Source organism: Pelodiscus sinensis, chromosome 3 (genome assembly GCF_049634645.1).
Source record: "Pelodiscus sinensis isolate JC-2024 chromosome 3, ASM4963464v1, whole genome shotgun sequence".
In the NCBI taxonomy this organism is placed as follows: Eukaryota; Metazoa; Chordata; order Testudines; family Trionychidae; genus Pelodiscus; species Pelodiscus sinensis.
The window spans coordinates 131880200-131893791 of NC_134713.1; the positions used below are offsets into that span (position 1 = coordinate 131880200).

Genomic DNA, 13592 nt, shown 5'->3' on the forward strand with positions numbered 1-13592 from the left:
TGGCAATGCTGATGTTGACTCTCTCAGCTTCTCTGACTCTCCTTATCATTTACAAGTTCCTCTCCACTCTCCAAACTCCTCTTCCACTCTCTTCCCCGCCCCTCAGTAGGGAAGGCTTTTTAAAAAGCCCCGTGGCTCCCTGAAGTCAAATCACCTGGCCCTTAAATCGATTTATAGCAGCCCCACCCCAGCTGCTTCCATTCTGCCCTTAATAGCCTCAGGTTAGCTGCTCCTGGCTGCCCTGAAGTAACCCTCTCTCTCATCTAGCCCTCTAACCTGCCCTGTCACAATCCTTATACCTTATGACTATCTTTTACCGGGTTCTGCCTCATACTTTCTGTACTACGAAAATGGAGGGGGCATGGTCAACACCAACCACCGAGTAAGCCAAATCTGGAGCATCAGATTCTGCACAGTTCTTATATAAGAAAAACAAAAGAATAATTCCATCCAAGAATAGACCAGTTTTCTTTAACTTCTCTGCAGGAGTTTGGGTTTGAAGAGTGAAAATCCCCAAACAGGAGGACAAATAAACAAGTTATTGATGCCAGCCTTTAAAATCATGGAGAATCAGACACACAGCTTTGGCAAGTGAGGAAGAGAGATACAGGATTTCATAGCAAGTGTAGTTGTTCAGGACAGTGCTATAGTAAATTCAGGATTCACTCGTGTGGCATCTTGACAGATCTCCTGGAAGGCTTACCAGATCAGCAGTCAGGATCACCAATGTAGTTCAGGACAATGATGCAGTAAATTCAGAATACACTGGTGTGGCATACTGTTAGATCTCCTGCTCTGTCAGTGATGATAAACGTTCAGCTGCATATGTTTTCGTATGCTCCCTCAGTAAATTGTGCCAGCTCTGTGCAGGTAGCTAGCATAACAAACTTTACAAAAGTCCCCAAAGACCACAGACTCAAATACAAAGGCACCCGAGTGAGGTTTACTGTCAAAGTACATTAACAGTCATCGGTAGCCAAATAGCCTCTGAGCCTCATGCGTTTGTACTCGTGACAATGGACTCAATCAATAGTATGGGTTTACTACTGCTCCCCTAGGCTGGCCAAAGTGTTAACTCTAATTGCCTCAACATTTACAGGCAAAAACAAACAATCTATAATACACACCTTACATATCATCTGACACATTAATGACACATTTGGTAACTCCCTTTGTATTTTCCTCCAACGCATTCACTACCCATTGTTATGCTTTCACCCTTAGTATTTCAAACTATTTTATCATGTACTTTTATGGAGGTCCTTGTACTGTCCTGGTGGAATGTATTTACATATTTCATGTGCTTTTATCAGCACTAGCAGGTCTAGTGCCGAAAAACACTGACTTGCAGTCAAACACCTACTTTTGACACAGCTTGTCTATTACTCATAGTATAACTTTTGCTTACTCTGGTTCAAGATTAAACTGACTGTTCCTTCCTAAGCAGCTTACTTTGCATTCATCCTTATTAAACTTCATCCTATTTATCTCAGATCATTTCTCTAGTTTGTCCAGATCATTTTGAATTTTGCCCCTATTCTCCAAAGCACTTGCAACTCCTCCCACCTTGGTATCAACTGCAGACTTAATAATCATACTCTCTATGCCATCATCTAAATCACTGATGAAGATATTGAACAGAAACAATCCCAAAACAGACCCCTGCGGAACCCCACTTGTTATGCCCTTCCGTCATGATTGTGAATCATTAATAATTACTCTCTGGATAATGGTTCTCATAAAACTACTATGTTTTATCATAGCAGAGGTTTTCATTCATTCATAATATATTTATTTGATTCTTCACTGCAAAGTTATCACCAGCCTTCCAGCATCTCTTAATTACATTCAGGATAAACTTCTCTGTTAACTCTATTTACTAAGAAAAGAGATTTGCATAAAGCACATTAGTTACAAGTTCTGATACACAAGCACTGGTATCTTGAAAACTGAAAATGTACTGCATTTATTTTTTAAGAACCTTCAGTTAATTATTGAAAATATTTTCTTTCTCTGGGCACTGAAAATTCTATTATTTGCTCTTTTACCACCATAATCTATTTTGCTTAGGCAACTTGTATTAAATAATTAAAATGTTCACTGGTATTCATCTCACCAGTGCAAAGAGCTAGAAACCAAGAATGCTCTATCCATATTTTTGATATATTGTTTAAAAGTTAGATGGTGGTACTTAACACGGATTATTTTAAATACTGGAGGAAATGAGCATCTCTTTTCTTGTTATATCACTCAGATTTTTACATTATATAAAAATAGTATTGTATGACTTAGTAAATATCTTTATTAAAAACATGGACTATTAATTTCACTCATCATCAATGACATGATAATCATGATAAATTGTTAACAGCGGTGCTAAAGAACTCTCACTAGTTAAATGGAATACAACAGAAACAGAAGTAAAAATATATATATATTTTAAATACACTATAGCAGTGGTCACCAACCAGTAGATAGGGATTTACCAGTAGATCTTGGAGACTCTGACAGGTGATCCTAACTGGTTTGGGCAGGAAGCTATCAAGCACTGGCACTTCAGTTGCCCCTCCACCCACTGTCATCCTGCTCCTACCCTCTGCCTTGGAACTGCCCCCCTGGGAGCCTTGCTGTGCAGGGTGTGGGAGGGAGAAGAGGGGGAATGCTGATGTCAGAGTGTCCCTCCTCCCCCCACTTCTGTACCTAACTCCACACAGAGAGCCTACCTTAACCCCACTGTTCCACCATCCGGAAGCCATCTCAGTTAAACGGTGCCTAGCCAGAGCCTGCTTCCTGAACCCCTGTCCCAGCCCTGAAACTCCTCCTACACCCCCAACTTCCTGCCCCAGATGTGAGTCCCCCTGCACTCAAACTCATTCTGAGAGCTTGCACCCTGAAACCTCTCCTGAATCTCAATTCCCCACCCCGGGCTAAGCCTGGAGCTCTTCCCACACTCCAAACCCCTTGGCTCAAGAACAGAGCCTGCAACCCCAACCTCCTACCCAGCCTGGTGAAAGTGAGTGAGGATGGAGGGAAGAAAGGAGATGGAGTGAGCAGGGGAAGACCTCGGAGAAGAGGTGGTGTAGAAGCAGGGCCTCAAAGAAGAGGTGGGAAGGAATGGGGCAAGGGTATTTGGGTAGATTTTACATTGCACTTAAACTGAAAAAGTAATCTTGTGGTTGAAAAGGTTGGAGATCACAGCACTATAGTGCATTGTTAAGTTATAAGTTATATTTTAATAAGGAAATTATTACTACTACTTAAATTTCCCTCTATTGTTATAATTAGTACAGCACCACTCATGGGAACAACGGAGAAAGCACTATTGTAGGTTGCCCATCTGTGTTTTAACCATCCTCCTATCTAGCCCTGTTTGAAAAAGAGTTGAACAACATGGCTGCTAAAAACCAGTCAGCAGTAGCCTGTCTCCATCAGCACTTGTATTATTGCTACCACAATAGTGGTAAATTTAATGCTATGAAATTTAGTTAAAAAAGGTGTTACAGAAAGAGATTAGTGATCTCCAAAAAGTGTCTAAAAAGGACCAAAATTCATAGCAGTTTTCATGAATACATAAAAACAATAGTATAATTATATAATTGAAAATCATATTGATTTTACAATATCAAAGAACACGGATAAAATATATAAAATATATATCCCACATAATATGAAGTTCAATGTGTGTGCATCATCAATTGCAAGTTGTAGAACATGAAAGCTTATGCTCTAATAACCTAATAAATGTGTTAGTCTTTAAAGTGCTGCATAGTCCTGTCTTTTGTTTCAACCAGACTCCTTGTTATCTTTAACTTGGACATTAATACAATGTAGTTAATAGAAAAGATATGATAAAATGATTTTTGGAGTACAAGCATAATTAACTCAAAATACCCACTGAAAATATTAAAAAATTCTTCAAATAGTCAACAAATAGCATCATACCATAACTATTGTTATCTGTTTCTGCCAATCAGTATTGTTATGGTTCTACAAAGACTCCAGTGCACCAGACTGTTGCTAATTATGTATATTCAAGTGATTAGCAAGCACTTGTTGCCTCGTTCACACCACCTTCCAAACAGCAGCCTTTGAGAGGAGAATAGACTGCAAATTTATTGAGAGAACACTGTTAATCCTTTGGGGAGAATGTAAATGTAAACAGGACTACTCTACATCAAGGTGCTTTGACAACAACAATCATCTGCATAAACACATGCTCAACAACAAACAGGTGTTCTATTTCACAACTAGCACCGATTTGATGCTTTCAAGTAAGCATTATGCACAAACTGTTAGAAGTACTTTGAAACCAGCTGCAATTACTATAATTAGCTGTTTTCCTATACTTTGTTTCCCCTCCCCCCTCCTACCTGTTCAGTATTGTTTGTGCTGGCTGCAATCTGTATTCTCAAAATAAAACCAAGGTTCCAACCTCCTCCTTCCCCTCCTCCCCCCCGCTTTTTTTTGAGACTACAATCCTCAGCAAGTTCATACCAGTAAAGCATCACCTGTAGTAACAAGATGCTTTTTTTATGAAATGGTTTAACAGTCCTATCGGTGTCATTTCACAAGTACGACACTCATTGTCATGAACAGGAAAACAAGGACCACTTACTATTTTTATAGTGTTATCATTTTGCAAGCTTTTGGTGGTCAGGATTTCCTTTTATATCACCAGTAATCTGCCCTGGAAATGAAAAGACAAAGCATTTTTTTTAAATAAAAAGTGCCTCACACTCAGTGTTATCAGAAAAGGGGTTGAAGAATCTTAGAATCATAGGGTTAAAAGGAACCACAGTTTTCTAACTCCAGTGGCCCTCAATCTTTCCAGACTCCTTTACCCATTTCAAGAGTCTGATTTGTCTTGCATACATACCGCAAAGTTTCACCTCACTTAAAAACTACCTGCTTACAAAATCAGACAAGTGTCACAGGACACTATTACTGAAAAATTGGTCACTCATTTTACCATATAATTATAAAATAAATTAATTGGAATATAAATATTATACTTACATTTCAGTTTATAGTATATAGAGCAGTAGAATCAAGTCATTGTCTATTAGGGATGGAAATGGGTAAGCCGTTACCAGCACCTGGCCAGGCCGTGCTGCAGATGGGGAACTGGCAGCTGGCAGCTGAGCCATGGTTAACCGTGTAACCAATAGAATTTTTATCGGTTACACAGTTAATATTTTTATATATTTTCTACATCCCTATTGTCTGTATCAAATTGTAGTTGGTACTGACTTCGCTAGTGCTTTCCCATAGCCTATTGTAAAACTAGGCAAATATATAGATGAGTTGAGGTATCCCCTGAAAGACTTCTGCATGCTCCAGGTGTATGTGTGCTCCTGGTTAAGAACCATTGATCTAGTCTAACAAGGGTCATACCTACGGGGATGCATGACCCAGGGCAAATCACCTGTATGAGAACCTCCCTCCCAATATTTTTTATACAGGAGCAATCTGGCTACAGTGAACTTTAATACCCAACTATATAATTATAATAGTTATATTGTAGCTCTGGTTTATAATTGTAATAAAGTTCATATAATTAATAAAACCTGACTGATCACGATCAGTGTCACACCATCTACATTCTGAAATCCACCTTCCTGGACTTCCTTGTAGTGAACTCTGCTACCAGATCATGGTAATCCAGATTTGATACTACTTCCTTCTCAACAGACAGAATGGTAAATCCCCCAAGCCTCTTGAAACAGAGCTGGCTGTAGGTAGTTCTTAATTATTTTTAATTTGGAAAAACTGCACTCCACTGAAGCCACTGTGAGTAAGATTGTCAGCAAAATCCTGGATGCTATTGCTGAGTTTGGGTAGGCACTGTCAAGTGATTAAAGAAACTGAAGGACTTGAAGTGAAGTACTTGTGCCCTAAGGGTTGAATTCTCATAGCACCCAAAGTAATATTTTCTCCATTTGTCTCTGTGCCTGCTAGTGCTAGCCATTATATGCTAGATGGGTATATAGGTGTGTTGGAGTGCAGAGCTGGTGTGAACTGGAGCCTCGTAGAGCAGCAGAGTACAGGCATGTAGGGCTGGAGGTACACTGGAAGACTGGGTGATGCTATGTCTTCCTCACCTGAACTCCCAGTTTCTCCCCCCTCCCCTACCATCCATCCCCACTTGTGTGTCTCCCACAATCCCCCCCCCCCCCCCCCCGCAACCACTCTCCCTCTAATTTCTCCACTCCTCTGCTAATACTGGTCCCTGCCCAGGAAGTAGTCACATGCCTAATGCCCCTCACCTCAAAACAGACTACAGTCTCATCACAATCAAATTGCTACCACCCATGATTCACATTGTAGACCCCTACAGGCACCTATTGCAAACTTCTTTTGTCTAATGGGGTTGTGACTGAATCTGTCTGTGATTCATGCAGAGATACCTAGTACCTCACTCTCTGTTTAACAAAACAACTAGGGGGCTGCGCTACCCCCTCGCTCCTCCCCGCTCACTATGCTCGCCAACGCCTCTCTCGCGGGAGCTAGGCAACCCTGGCTCTCCCCCAGCCACTGGGGAGGGCCAGGCTAAAGCCACACCAGCCTGGTTCCCTTCTCCCTCCCCACCCACTGGCAGTCTGAATAACTTTTCAAAATTCAGAGCACTTAAGACTAAATTTTAAAATCATAAAATGGGGGGAGTCAGTGAAAACCCACTGCTATTTTTCTGTAATTTGCCAGTCCCTGGTGGGTGGTGGTGGAGTTTTGGGTTAACTAGGTTGTGGTACTGGTGAGAGGAACCCCAAGGCTGGAGCCTGCTGCTGGAGAGCTGAAAAAGCAGGGAGGTCCCTGAGGCAGGGGAACAAGGACTGGCTCCCCTGGCCTGGAAGCAGGCACTCTCACACACCCGGAATTAGTAGAGGGGAGAAAGAGCAGTGGAAGGGAAAAGCGTGGGGTACTGGGAGACATCTTTTTTGGGCTATGGGCAAGAGACCCAGATGAAGACTGGCTGCTGGCACTCACCAGTACAAAGTGGTCCCCTGTACTGGTGGAGAGCCTAAACTAGTTGCGCCCCACTTCTGTCCTACAGACAGGATGGCTCTGAATCTAGCCCCCTGCCCAGATGTGAGATTTATTGCTCTCTATTCCATATCCATGAGGGATGTTAGCCATCATGTATTTTAGTAGTCATGTAGCTACAACAATTTTTAGCAGTTACATAGTTACTAAAATACTCCCTGGGCACTGGGCCGGCAGACAGTGCACGCCCGACTCCACTCCGGAGAAACCCCTGCTACTCCACACTGTTACCTCTATATCAGAGACAGCAGTATGGGGTGGGAGGTGGAGCTAGTCCGCAAGGGGAGCCAGATTAAAAAAAATCAGCTCCCTGTGCACACCGGCTCACCTCTGCCATGCTACAACGCTGCCTCTGATACACAGGCAACAGCATGGAGCAGCAGGAATCCCTGTCTGCAGGGGGGGCGAGCTCCCTAAGGACAGAGGCTGTTCTGGTATCCTAGGGTATGTCTACACTACCACCCTAGTTCGAACTAGGGTGGTTAATGTAGGCAACCGGAGTTGCAAATGAAGCCCGGGATTTGAATTTCCCGGGCTTCATTTGCATATTGCCGGGCGCCGCCATTTTTAAATGTCCGCTAGTTCGGAATCCGTGCCCGCAACTACACGCGGCACGGACTAGGTAGTTCGGATTAGGCTTCCTATTCCGAACTACCGGTACACCTCGTTCCAAAAATTTATGCGGAGCCCCAGCAGTCCACTGATTGTATGTGTTGTATCTATCGATGTTTCCAGTTTGTCAACCTCGTGTAGCCCCTGGAGATATCTCGCAGAGCTCTGGGGCTCCGCAGAGCACAGTTTGAGAAACACTGATCTATGGTAACTGCTAGTTTTCTGGTCATGAGTTATTTTTTGTGAGAAGACTGAAACAAAGTAGGCATTGCGCAGCTCTGCCCTCCTATCATCTTCTGTTACCAGATTACCTTTCTCCATTGAGTAGCAGACCCACACCATTCTTGATCTTTCTTTTTTGTCTAACATATTTTAAAGAACCTCTTCTTGTTGTCTCCAACATTCCTTACCTTGTCTTCACCAAGTTTGTCTCTATACACTTGCACTATTCCCATGTATAGTTCCTTGGTGAAATGCCCTATTTTCATTTCTTTTATGTACCCCTTTTGATTTGTAAATAGCTAAATAGCTCACTGCACAGCCACATTGCCTTCTGTGGCTCTACTTATCTTTCCCCTGTATTGAACTAACTTGAAGTTGGGCCTCTGGCATTCCATCTTTTAAGACATGTTAGCCTCCTTTGACTTTGTTTCTTCTGAACTGGACTTCCCATGGGACTTTAACTATTATTTCTCTGGGTTGGTTGCCTTTCTGAAGTCTAGGGTCCTTGTTTTGTGGTTTTTATGTCCTCCTTTCCAAGGGATCTTGAATTCCATCAGATCATAGTTTCCTCCCAAGTTCCAATCCTCTTCATGTTTGCAATCAAGTCATCCTTGTTGGTCAAAATCAGATCCAAAATAGATGTTTCCTGATTCAGAAAGTTGTCCCCTACACATACTAAGAATGTTATATTTTTCTGTCACGTGTGTTAGCTAATCTTGTTACCTGATTGTAGAATGACTCATCTACTTCCTCTTCCTGATCTGGTGCTCTACAACAGACATGCACCACTACATTGCTACTATTTTTTCCCTTTTTATGGTAACCCAGAGACTCTCAGTAGGTCTGACTTCCTCTTGAACCTCGGAGCAAATTTCTACATTCTTGATGACAAGTGCAACACTTGCTCCTTTTTCCCCATACCTACCCTTTTAGAACAAACCATCTCTCTCAATGCTGGTATTCCAGTTAAGGGAGCTGTCCAACCAAGCCATTGGTATTACAGAGAAATCATAATTTTCTTCATATGCCATGACTTCCAGTTGATCTTGCTTGTTCCCCATACTCCTCACATTCATATAAAGGCACTGAAGATATTTTGCAGAGAGCCCTGTTGCTTTTTTTTTTTTTTTTTTTTTTGGTATTGTAATACAGTTTTGATTTCTAGTCCCTTATTCAGAAATTAGACTCTTTCTCTTGTCTTCATTACTTGAGCAGAAATGCACACTGGATGAATTTTTGTCACCATCCTCCTTAGGACCTAATTTAAAGTTCTCTTTATCAGGTTAACCAGAAAATATCCAGAGATGCTCTTCCTAATATTTGATAGATGGAGATGGAGACAACACTGACAAAGTAATCCTCTTTCCTGGACTATCAGTCCATTGTTGAAGAAGCCTGAGCCCTCTTGCCAGTACCACCCGCCCATCCACACTTATACTTTTATGATTTGACAGTCCCTGCCTCGGCCTCCTTCAACAAGAGTGTACTAAGTTCTATTGATAAACAGTCATCATTCTCAATATACTAATCCAAATATGTCAAGACTGTTCCCTGCTCTGGTACTTTGAGTACAGAAAGTGGGAGCCTGCAAAAGACTTACCCTGCCACTAACGGCGTCTACTTAAAAATTCCCCAAGGTCACAGATCCCCTGACCTAGGGTGGTACTGTGCCACCACACAAATGCAAAAAATAACTCTTTTAAAACCCAGGAAGGCACATTTGTAGATTTCTTCCTGTGCGGTACCTTCAAGCTCTTTAACACTCCCCCTGAAGAGAGCTTGAAAACAAACTAATTTCTTAGTAGTTGACTTTTCAGTCTCAGGCATGTGCGTATAGAACCTCCTGCCTTCTAGGACAAAGAAATAAGATCATAATGAAATCATCTTTTTGAGACTAAACTGGTTGCAAGGTATTATAGAGCAACTGAAAAAAGGCAGATTAAAAACACAGAATTACTTTCTTGGGATTCAATTTAAAAGTTACAGTGTATGGGTTACGTAATACATAGACTCAGCATACAGAAGTTCAACAATCCCCAAAATAAATAAAATAACTTGACCATGTAAGTAAACATTCCCTATTCTACTCATACCTCCGTTGATCTAAAACAGGGTGGGCAAAAGGGCCTCCGTGAGCAGGATCCAGCCCGCCAACCAGGTGGATCTGGCCTAATTGGCCTGGGGGCAGGGGAGCATGCAAAACCTCCTCCCGCCCTGCCAGGAGCACATAGCTCTTTGAAGTGCTGCTCGCAAGGCAGGGGGAAAGCGGAGGAGGCCTCACATGCTTCCCCGCCCCCTTCCCCCGGCCCTATTTGGCCTAGAGAAAAGGGAGCATGGGAAGTCTCCTCTCATGCTAGGGGCATGAGCACCTAGGGGGAACATGGGGGGAGGGGGCAAATGCACTCCCTTGCCCCCAGACCAATCATTGTCTGGGGGTGGGGAACCCGGAAGTATCTTGGCCCCACCCCTTCCGCTTGATGTCCTGCCCCTTCCTGTGAGGTCCAGGACCACTTCAAAAATGTCCAAAGTGGTCCCCAGCCAAAAAATTATTGCCCACCCTGATCTAAGGTTTAGTCCTTACCAAGGTTCCATTTAAGCTGCACCGTAGCACAACCCCGCAGCTACTTAATCAACCCCACCCAGTCAGGCAGCTCCATGCACAGAGCCCTTAGCCCCTGACTGGGCAGGACTGATTAAGCAGCTGCAGGGCCATGCTGCTGCGCAGCTTAGAGGGAACCTCGGTCCTTTTACCTAGGCATAGATGTTGCTGAATATCCCATGCCTTGTTTCCTGGCTTAATTCATGTCTGTAGCTCTTCTCTGGTCACACAGACTGCAGCAGGAAGATCACTGCTTCCCATTCAAAAAACTACACTCTGTTTTCATTAGCTCTCCTACCTCCTACCAACATTTCCTGGAGACTCTCAAGAACCCACTGTCTTTGGGTTTAGTTAACTGAATGGCTGGTATGTGAAGAAAAGTGTAGTACCCCTTCCATTCATCACAGAGTATATTATTAAACATTTTTAAAAATCTCTTTTGGTTCAGTTTCAGTTGAAATCTATACGTGTCTTTTTTTTCCTGGTGGCTCTATAGTGTGTGCATGCCCACCCACCATTAATTATGATGTTACATGTTAATATGGCATACCATTCCTGGTTTTGTTTTGTTTTTTTACTTTTCCTCTTTGTTTTCAGGCCTCTTACTCAGAAATAAACAATTTCAAACATGTTCATAGTGTATGTGCATGAGTGAGTTCAGCAAGAACAACTGAATATCTATTGTGCTCTCATAGACCAAAAAAAAAAAAATCAATTATAGCCAGGGTTGGTAGCATCATCTTTTATTAAGGTTACCTGATACTTCCTATTGTAATACCCTTTTTTCAGTTGCTTATAAACTTGCCAAACTTCATTTTGGCTGAAAATTTCCATAAGGGTTATCTGACACAGCTAAATATTATTAAATTATTACTTTTCAGGATGAGAGGGAAAAGCTCTATTTTAATGAGAATTAAAGCCCATTTGGGAGCTGATGGCCTGGAGCCGTGGCAGGGCAGGGCCTGGATGAGGGCTAGTATCAGCCACTGGTATCAGCTATTTCTTTTTGACATTCAAATGGATTTTGGGTCATGGCAGACATCCCAGTGATCATGTAAAATACTTCCCTATAACTAAGTCCCTATCCTAGGAGAGGAGAGAAGAAGAAAGGCTGCAGAGTGAACTCCCACATCCATCCAGCCAGTGGCCTATGCTTGTCACTGTCATGTTGGTGCCTCCTCATTTATTTATCAACAAATACAATTTACAGAATATTGAACACAAGGATGTAAGGGGTCCTGGGCAGGGGTACGGTGTGGCACCACATGCTGGTAGTGCATGGCTGAGGTTGGAGGTACAGGTGTGAGAGAGATTCCAGGGGTAACGGTTGAAGGTAACACTGTGCAGAGCTTAGAGATGAAGATGGCACAACGTGGGGGATTAGGAGGCAGAAGGGTCACAGTGGAGGAAGTAAGGTACAGGAGACAGACAGGCTTAGGGCATCAAAATACAAATTCACTGAGTGCACCATTTTCCCTAAAGCTGGACCTGCAAAGCTGCATAGGTGCTGGATCCTTCCCCTGCCTCTCCCCACCTCTCTTCACCATCCCCTCTCACAGCAGAGCTTTGGCTCTCATTCCCCTCCATCAGCCCCACTTTGTCACCATTATTTTTAGTACATGTTAGAGATAGGTCACAGGCTTCCATTAACTGTTTATTGCCCATGACATGGCTGAGATTTTTAATAAAAGTAACAGCAACAAAATCTTAACCTTAGCAATGCCTGCAGGTTGGAACTCTTTTAACGAGGATTCTATGGTCTGGCAACATCCATGGTCCAGCACAGATGATGTAAGTCCTGGTGGAGGGCCAGCAGCAAGGACCCCTGTGGGGCTGGTAAGGCAGCGGGCCCACAGCAAACTAACAATGTGGCTGCCCATTGTGCGGCAGTAGGACTGCCCAGCAGGGCCAAGAGCCATGGCAGCAATGGCTTCCCAGCGGGGTCGGCAGTGCTGCAGGGCCAGCAGGAGGTGGGGAGCCAGCCAGGAGGGCAGGTGGCAGGGGTCCAGAAATGATCTCCCCTGGTCCAGCAAAATCCCTAATCAAGACAGATCAAAGCCCAAGGGTGCTGGACCAGGGAGGTCCAACCTGTAGTGATTGCAAATATTCAGAGATGGTAGTGTAGTACACAAAAATATTTAAAATACAAAAACTTTTCTAAAATTGTTAAACATGAATATGATATAATTAAACAATCTAATATATTTATCACTAAATCTGATTAAATAAAATTACTTATGCCAGAAAATCTAGAGCAAAGAAAATGAGTTGTAATGGAAATTAGAGTCCCTTGTGCTACTGTAACTGAAGTACAACACATCTTTTAAACAGCCTTTGTGGTACTCACATTCACTTCTCTAATTCAGAGTGAAACAGTTGCTCTCCTTACATCCTGTTCTTATGTGGCTTTCAGGGCAGTGCATGAATATGATGATGTCACCCTATTGCTGCCTGAGAACAGAAAGTACCAGGAAGTGTCAAACCCTCTCAATCTGCATGAGAACTAGCACAAGGACAAGGGTTGTAAAACTAGAAAACTAAAAGTAAAATTTTAAAGCGAAATTTCAACATTTGATTTCTAAAACACTGTAAGTAGTATCTCAAGTGCAAAGTCTTGGATTTTTTTAATGTATAATTTAGTTTGAATGAATTATTTCTACCTTGACCCCATTGTCTTAAGATAAGAGTTAAAATGTAAAAAGCTTATCTTTAGCAAAAGCTAAATAGCTGTAAATGTTAAGATTCCAATACATACACACACAAACACACACTTTCTGTCCTCTTCCCTCTCCCAATAAAACAGCTATAGTTTCAGGTTAAATCTGTAGTCAACACATCAAAGAGCAAACTACATTTATGATCTTGAGATGTTAAAAAGAACCAGGAAACAATGAATAAGCTCGTCAGGGGGAAAAAGGTGTTTCTTTTCATATATTAGAGGCTTTAAAAAAAACTTAAAAAAAAAAAGTTTGCTTCCTGAAGTCCTACTCAGTCCCTCCATTATGTAATAATTCTTTAGGAAACCGTCAGCTACCCTGACAACTGGGATGTTTTGCCAGTGTGGCTTTGTCTAAATCCAACAGCAGTACTTGGCTATGCATTAAGCCCACTGGCCGTC

At 42.4% G+C, this 13592-nt stretch overlaps 1 protein-coding gene across 3 annotated transcripts in view; it reads right to left on the reverse strand.

The window, feature by feature from the left end:
- Positions 1 to 13592, reverse strand: part of AKT3 (AKT serine/threonine kinase 3) — a 254031-nt gene that overhangs the window by 143186 nt on the left and 97253 nt on the right. Inside the window, exon 2 of one of the 3 annotated variants that reach the window (XM_006135203.3) lies at positions 4616 to 4687. The exons of the other annotated variants lie outside the window; for them this stretch is intronic. The gene's annotated coding sequence lies outside the window, so the exon portion shown is untranslated. The remainder of the gene's footprint in view (positions 1 to 4615; positions 4688 to 13592) is intronic. 3 annotated transcript variants of the gene reach the window in all.